Raw genomic sequence first — 6451 nt, forward strand, 5'->3', positions numbered from 1 at the left:
AGGAAGGAAGGAAGGAAGGAAGGAAGGAAGGAAGGAAGGAAGGAAGGAAAGAGAGAAAGAAGGAAGGAAAGAAAGAAGGAAGGAAGGAAATCCCAAACTGACTTTAAGGCAACAAGCAGAGCAAATTCATCTTCCTGCCCATGACACATGGACATCCCAGATGTTCTGCCTCTGTCAAATCTTGGCCACATCAGTCTTTTAAATAATTAGACATTCTTGCTTGGCAAGATGGCTCAGTGGGTAAAATCAGTTGTTGCCAAGACTGATGGTCTGAGTTCAGTTCCCCAGGGCCCACGTTGTGCGAGGAGAAAACTGACTCTCACAAGTTGCCCTCTAACCTCCACACCATGACACATGCACTCACACGCATTCACGGGTATATACAAAAATAAATATATAAATGCGGGGCTGGAGAGATAGCTCAGTGGTTAAGGGTCTTGCTGATCTTTCCGAGGACCCAGGTTCAATTCCCAGCACTCACATGGCCACTCACAACCATCTGCAACTCCACTCCCAGGATCTAATTTCTGGCCTCCTTGGCACACGTGATACACATACATGCAGGCAAGATACCCATACACATAGGATTTTTAAAATTTAAAAAATAGATGAAAATAATTGAAAATGATTTTTAGGGATTCTTAGCTGAAGCAGGACTGGGTAGGCAATTCCAGCAATCTGGGAGCTGAAGTAGGAGTCAAAAGTTCAAGGTCTTCCTGGGTTACAGAGTGAGTCCATCCTCAGTAACTTACTGAGACTGTGTCTCAAAGTAAAAAGTAAAGACAGCTGTGGGCATCGCATGGTGGTAGAGCCCCTGCCTAGAATGCCCCAGTGAGGGGCTGGGGTATGGCTCAGTGGTAAAGGACCTGCCTAGAATCCCCCAGTGAGGGGCTGGGGTGTGGCTCAGTGGTAGAGCCCCTGCCTAGAATCCCCCAGGGAGGGGCTGGGGTATGGCTCAGTGGTAGAGCATCTGCCTAGAGTTCTCAGTGATAGTCAGGAGGTATGGCTCAGGGGTTGAGCTCTGCCTAGAATCCCCTAGTGCAGTGGTTCTCAACCTTCCTAAGGCTGTGGTCCTTTAATACAGTTTCTCATGTTGTGGTGACCCCCCCCCCCAACTATAAAAATATTTTGTTTCTGCTTCCTAACTATAATTATCTATGATTATGAATCATAATGTAAATGTCTGATATTCGGGATATCTGATATGTAACCCCTGTGAAATAGTAACTTAAACCCTAAAGGGGGTATGACCCACAGATTGAGAACCATTGCCCTAGTGAGTGGCTGGGCTGTGGCTCAGTGGTAGAGCTCTTGCCTTGTGTGCACAAGGCCCTGAATTCCATCCCCACCACCTCCTGCCATGGATCTCTATTGGACTCTGTGTCTACCCTCCCGGTCTCAGACTGAGCTTTCTTTGTGGGCATGCTCTGGAGTCTTGGCTGAACTTCCTTGACCTCTGCCCTTCCCTTCTAGATCCTGACTGGGCGTCCTACACCCTGGGTGTGTTCATCTGTCTGAGCTGCTCTGGGATCCACCGGAACATCCCCCAGGTCAGCAAGGTGAAGTCAGTCCGCCTGGATGCCTGGGATGAGGCCCAAGTTGAGGTATGGGTCAGGAGAGGGGTGCTGGATGGAGTGAGGGGCATGGATAACCCTGTGTCCATGTATGGGGTGATCCTCGCTCCCTCATCTCCAGGTAACGGTCACCTGGGAGTCTGGGCTGTCTCAGGCAGTGGCCTATGAGGAGTTCTGTTGCCCGAGGAGACTTGGGCTAGCTGAAAGCGACAGTTTTATTTCTGATCCTTCTGGGGAGCCACGTGGTAACAAAAATCAAAGCACTTGTCCATCTGTCCGCCCAGTCTTCCATCCATCCAGCCACCCAGCCGCCCACCCACTCATTCCTCCGTCCATCTACCCATTCACTCACCTGGGCATCCATTTATCTATGTGTGTATCTGTTCATCCACCTATACATTCATCCACCCACCCATCCAGTCATTCATGCAGCTATGTGTCCATCCGTTCATCCAGCTGTGCAATCAGGCATCCATCCATCCATCCATCCATCCATCCATCCATCCATCCATCCATCATCCATCCGTCATCCATCCAAACACCCACCTGCCTGTCCATCCCCAGCTTTCTATGCATGCATATACGCATCCTCCCACCCACACATACATCTATTTATTCATCTCACAAAAGCACATGGACATCTACTGTGTGCCAGGCTAGGGGAGCTGAGCAAGCATTGCTACCCCTGAAAAAGCAGGTGCGGGAAATGGGGAACACAAGCCCAGGACACAGGGAAACTGGTCTGCTGCTGCTAGGCAGAGTGTGGGGCCAGCATGGGACACATCCACATGGAGGCGAGGAAACAGTGATGGGTTGAGCAAACATATTCCCAGCATAGGGCGATGAGCTCTACTACTAAGCCACACCCAGCCCCTCACTGGGGGATTCTAGGTCAGGGCTCCACCACTGGGCCACACCCAGCCCCTCACTGGGGGATTCTAGGCAGGGGCTCTACCACTGAGCCACACCCCAGCCCCTCACTGGGGGATTCTAGACAAGTGTTCTACCAACTCCTAAGGGGGCTGTGGTGCAGGGTTTAGAGTTTGGTGATAGATCTGATTAATATGCAGACAGTCCCTGAGTACTAGTGAGAGAGACTGTGGGGTGAGGGTTTCGGGAGACCATGGGCCAGATCAGTGGTCTCAACCTTCCTAAAGGTGTGACCCTTTAATATGCTTCCTCATGTTATGGTCTCCCATCATAAAATTATTTTTCTTGCTACTTCATAACTAATTTTGCTACTGTTATGAATGATAATGTGAATATCTGTTATGCAGACAGACTTAAGCAACCCCTAATTAAGGGTCATTTGACCCTAAAGGGATCCCAACCCCCAGGCTGAAAAACCACTAGTCCAGGGAAACCTGAGTAGGGCCCAGCCCTGCTATGGGAATGGGGAGGGACATAGGACAGAGGCTGGTTTAGTTAGCGGGCTGCTAGATTCTGCTTGCCCATCAGTGGAGCCTGTTGGAAACTCAGCTCAAGCCATCAGCTAGGCCGAGGTCAGACCTGTAGACACCTGTGCCCAGGACCAGAGCGTGTTCTCTGCCCTGGGAGTACCTTCGGGACCCGGGTGAGGCGAGTCCCTGGCACTTGGTGGGTTCGTAGTGTTGGACCTCAAGTAGGACATTTATTTTGCAGTAGAAACTTTTTTGCCAAACATCCTGATTCCCTCTCTCTGTTTGTCCCCCACACTAGAGAGAGAGCCCACATGTGCTAGGCAGGTGCTCTACCCCTGAGCCACGCACCAACCACTTGCTGGGAGATTGTAGGCAGTTGGACTTGGCAGTCTTCCAAGTCACGCTCTTCACCATCCTAGCAAAGCAGCCAATTAGAGTCTTGGACTTTGTGTTCAGGGCAGGCTGGCCTGGATCTAGTGATTCCATGGGGCCATCCCGGCAGAGACGAGAGGGTTGGACACGGTTGTCCTTGCCCATGTGTGACTCCAGCTGGGGAAGGGAGCATCAGCCCAGGACGGAGAGCAGTTGGCAGGCTCTTGGAGGAGTTTGGACTTGGACCGCAGAGGCCCGTCCGGAGGACAGGACTCCTTTCTGTCTTGCACTCTGTGCACTGCAGCCTTGCATCTCAAGACGTGTACACTGTTCTCAGTGCTCATTAGCTGTCCAGTTTGGTTTTCAGGGACAGGGCCTCATGTATCTCAGGCTAGCCTGGAGCTGGCTACATATTTAAGGGTGACTGTGAACGCTGATCCTCCTGTCTCTGGCTCCCAAGTAATAATAGGACCGCAGGCATACATCACCTCTCAGTCACCTCTCTTGCCTTACTTTTGTCAAGACTTTTGTATAAGATCTGTTTTTAAGAAATTACTTTCTGAGGGCTGGAGAGATGGCTCAGAGGTTAAGAGTACTTGGCTATTCTTCCAGAGGACCTGAGTTCAATTCCCAGCAACCACATGGTGGCTCACAACCATCTCTAGTCATATCTGGTATCTTCTCCTGGCATGCAGGCGGACATTGATAGATAGATAGATGTGTTAAATAAATATCACTCTCTGTGGCCAGTGCAATGGTGTGGCAGGTAAATAAAGGCATTGCTATAAAGCCTGAAACCATGGGTTCAGTCTGTGGGTTCAACCCTTGGAGCCCACACGGTGGAAGGAGAAAACTGACTCCCGTAAGTTGGCCTCTGACTTCCACGTGTGTGCTGCGGCACACGGGCATGCGCACACACAGTACATAAAGACGTGTGTGTGAGTGTGTGTGTGATTGAACGTGGTGGTGCGTGCCTCTAATCCCAGCACTTGGGAAGGAGAGGCTGGCAGAGTTTAAGGTCATTTCACATAACAGCCTGATTTACGTAACAAGCTCCAGGCCAGTCAGGGATACCATAGGGAGACCCTGACTTATAAAAAGAGAAATACAAGCTGGGTGCCGTGGCTGTGGGTAGAGACAGATGGATCTCTGAGAGTTCAAGGCCAGCCTGGTTTACAAAGCAAGTCCAGGACAGCCAATGCTGCATAAAGAAATCCTGGCCTTTAAAAAAAGTGAAAGAAAATAAAATAAGCATAACTGAAAATGTGTTTTCTTTAGACAGGACCTCACCGTAGCCCAGGCTGGCCTGTTCCTTAGTCTTCCTCTCCCAACCTTCAGAGTAGTCGGGATGATTGTCAGGTACCACTGAGCCTGCTAGTAAATGTGTTTTAATAATTTGCTACTGCTGTGCTCAGGGCACACTCACCAGGCCCAGCCAAGTGTTGATTGCTGAGAGTCCCTGCTCCCCCTGACTTTGACCTGTCACCTCCTCCTCACCCCAGGAGCCACAAGGGACCAGGGTTCTGTGCTTCTTTTGGAGAGGTGTCTGCCTGTATGAGCATGCATGTGTCTTTAACCCCCACACGGGGACTTTTTCATCTTTCATATAGTCCATCATAGTCTCTGGAGTATGTAGACCGCCGTGGCCTTGCCCACTCCGCTCTGGGTGGACACTTCGGTTATTCTTTCTTTCCCCTTCTGTTTCCTCTTTCTTTATTGTTCCTCTCCCTCTCTCTTTCCCTCCCCTCCCCTTCTCGGTTGTTGGAGACAGGGTCTCATGTAGCCCAGGCTGGCCTTAGCTCACTGTGTAGCCAAGGATGACCTTATTCTCCAGATCTTCTTGCTGCTCCTCTGAGTGCCAAGATTACATAAACATCAGCACCTCCCACTTCCCTTTCTCTTTCATTCTTGAGGCTTAGTCCCTCTATATAGCCCAGAGCAGTCTTACACTCAGATCCTACTGCCTCAGCCTCCTGAGGACGAGGATGACAAGCCTTGGTTTGCTTTCAGTTCCTTCTCTCTGCCACCATTGGGTCCCCCAAGCTGCTTCACAGTATGACATTTGTGCTTCTGGAAACTCATTGGTGACCCAAATTCTTAGAGGTGGAGGAGGAAGGTCAGAGGCCAGGCAGCTTGCCAGCCTGGGAGAGACTTGCCAGATTCCACCACAGCTGCTTACAGGGCTCCAGTCAAACTGCAGGAGGCTGCACCCCATCCCAGCTGACCTGGCTGTGTGGGCGCCCTTCCAGGGCGAGTGGGAATTCCCTCCTCTTGAGCCAAAGGACCCAAGAGAGGTTTCTTGCCTCAGCCTTCTCTCTGCTCTCTTGGTGGCCTCACCGCCTTCACTGCTTTCACCCCCTTGGGGTTTCTTGTCAGGAAACTCAACCACTAAGAAGCAGGCTCAGAGAAAATAGGTTTTCAAGGGTGTCTTGGTTTTACTCATGGTGGTTTTTGTCATGAAAATTTTTTGTCTTGGCTTAGTCAAACTGATCAACCTTTTTTGTTGTGGTTTACAACATACTCAGACAGACTCTGAGAACTGGCTGTTTGTCGCCCGGTATACATGTGTGTATGGAGGCAGGTGTGTTTGGAGGTCAGGGGACAGCCTCAGGTGTCACACCTTCCTCAGGCACCTTCTCCTTTTAGTCTGTGACAGGGTCTCCTGTTGGCCTGTAACTTTGCTGGCTAGGCTAGCTGGCCATTGAGCTTTCACTTGTCTCTGCCTTCCATCTTGCCATCGCTGGAGTACAAGAGGGTGTCTCTGCACCATTGGGTCTTCTTAGGCCCTGGGAGTTGTTTGTTTTATTTCAGTACCAAATATGGATCCCGGTGCTACTCACCCCTCCCTGGGGGATTCTAGGCTGGTGACCACTGAGCCACACCCAGCCCCTCACTGGGGGATTCTAGGCAGGTGCTCTACCACTGAGCCACACTCCAGCCCCTCACTGGGGATTCTAGGCAGGGGCTCTACCACTGAGCCACACCCTTCACTGGGGAATTCTAGGCAGGTGACCACTGAACCACACCCCAGCCCCTCACTGGGGGATTCTAGGCAGGAGCTCTACCACTGAGCCACACCCCAGCCCCTCACTGGGGGACTCTAGG

At 51.0% G+C, this 6451-nt stretch overlaps 1 protein-coding gene across 1 annotated transcript in view; it reads left to right on the forward strand.

The window, feature by feature from the left end:
- Positions 1-1478: 1478 nt before the first annotated feature.
- The window catches only part of Adap1 (ArfGAP with dual PH domains 1), a 34148-nt gene continuing 29175 nt past the window's right edge, over positions 1479-6451 (forward strand). The window contains exon 1 of the mRNA XM_055598619.1: positions 1479-1604. The gene's annotated coding sequence lies outside the window, so the exon portion shown is untranslated. The remainder of the gene's footprint in view (positions 1605-6451) is intronic.

This window comes from Psammomys obesus, unplaced genomic scaffold (assembly GCF_907164565.1).
Source record: "Psammomys obesus unplaced genomic scaffold, mPsaObe1.curated_primary_1811, whole genome shotgun sequence".
Classification (NCBI taxonomy): domain Eukaryota; kingdom Metazoa; phylum Chordata; class Mammalia; order Rodentia; family Muridae; genus Psammomys; species Psammomys obesus.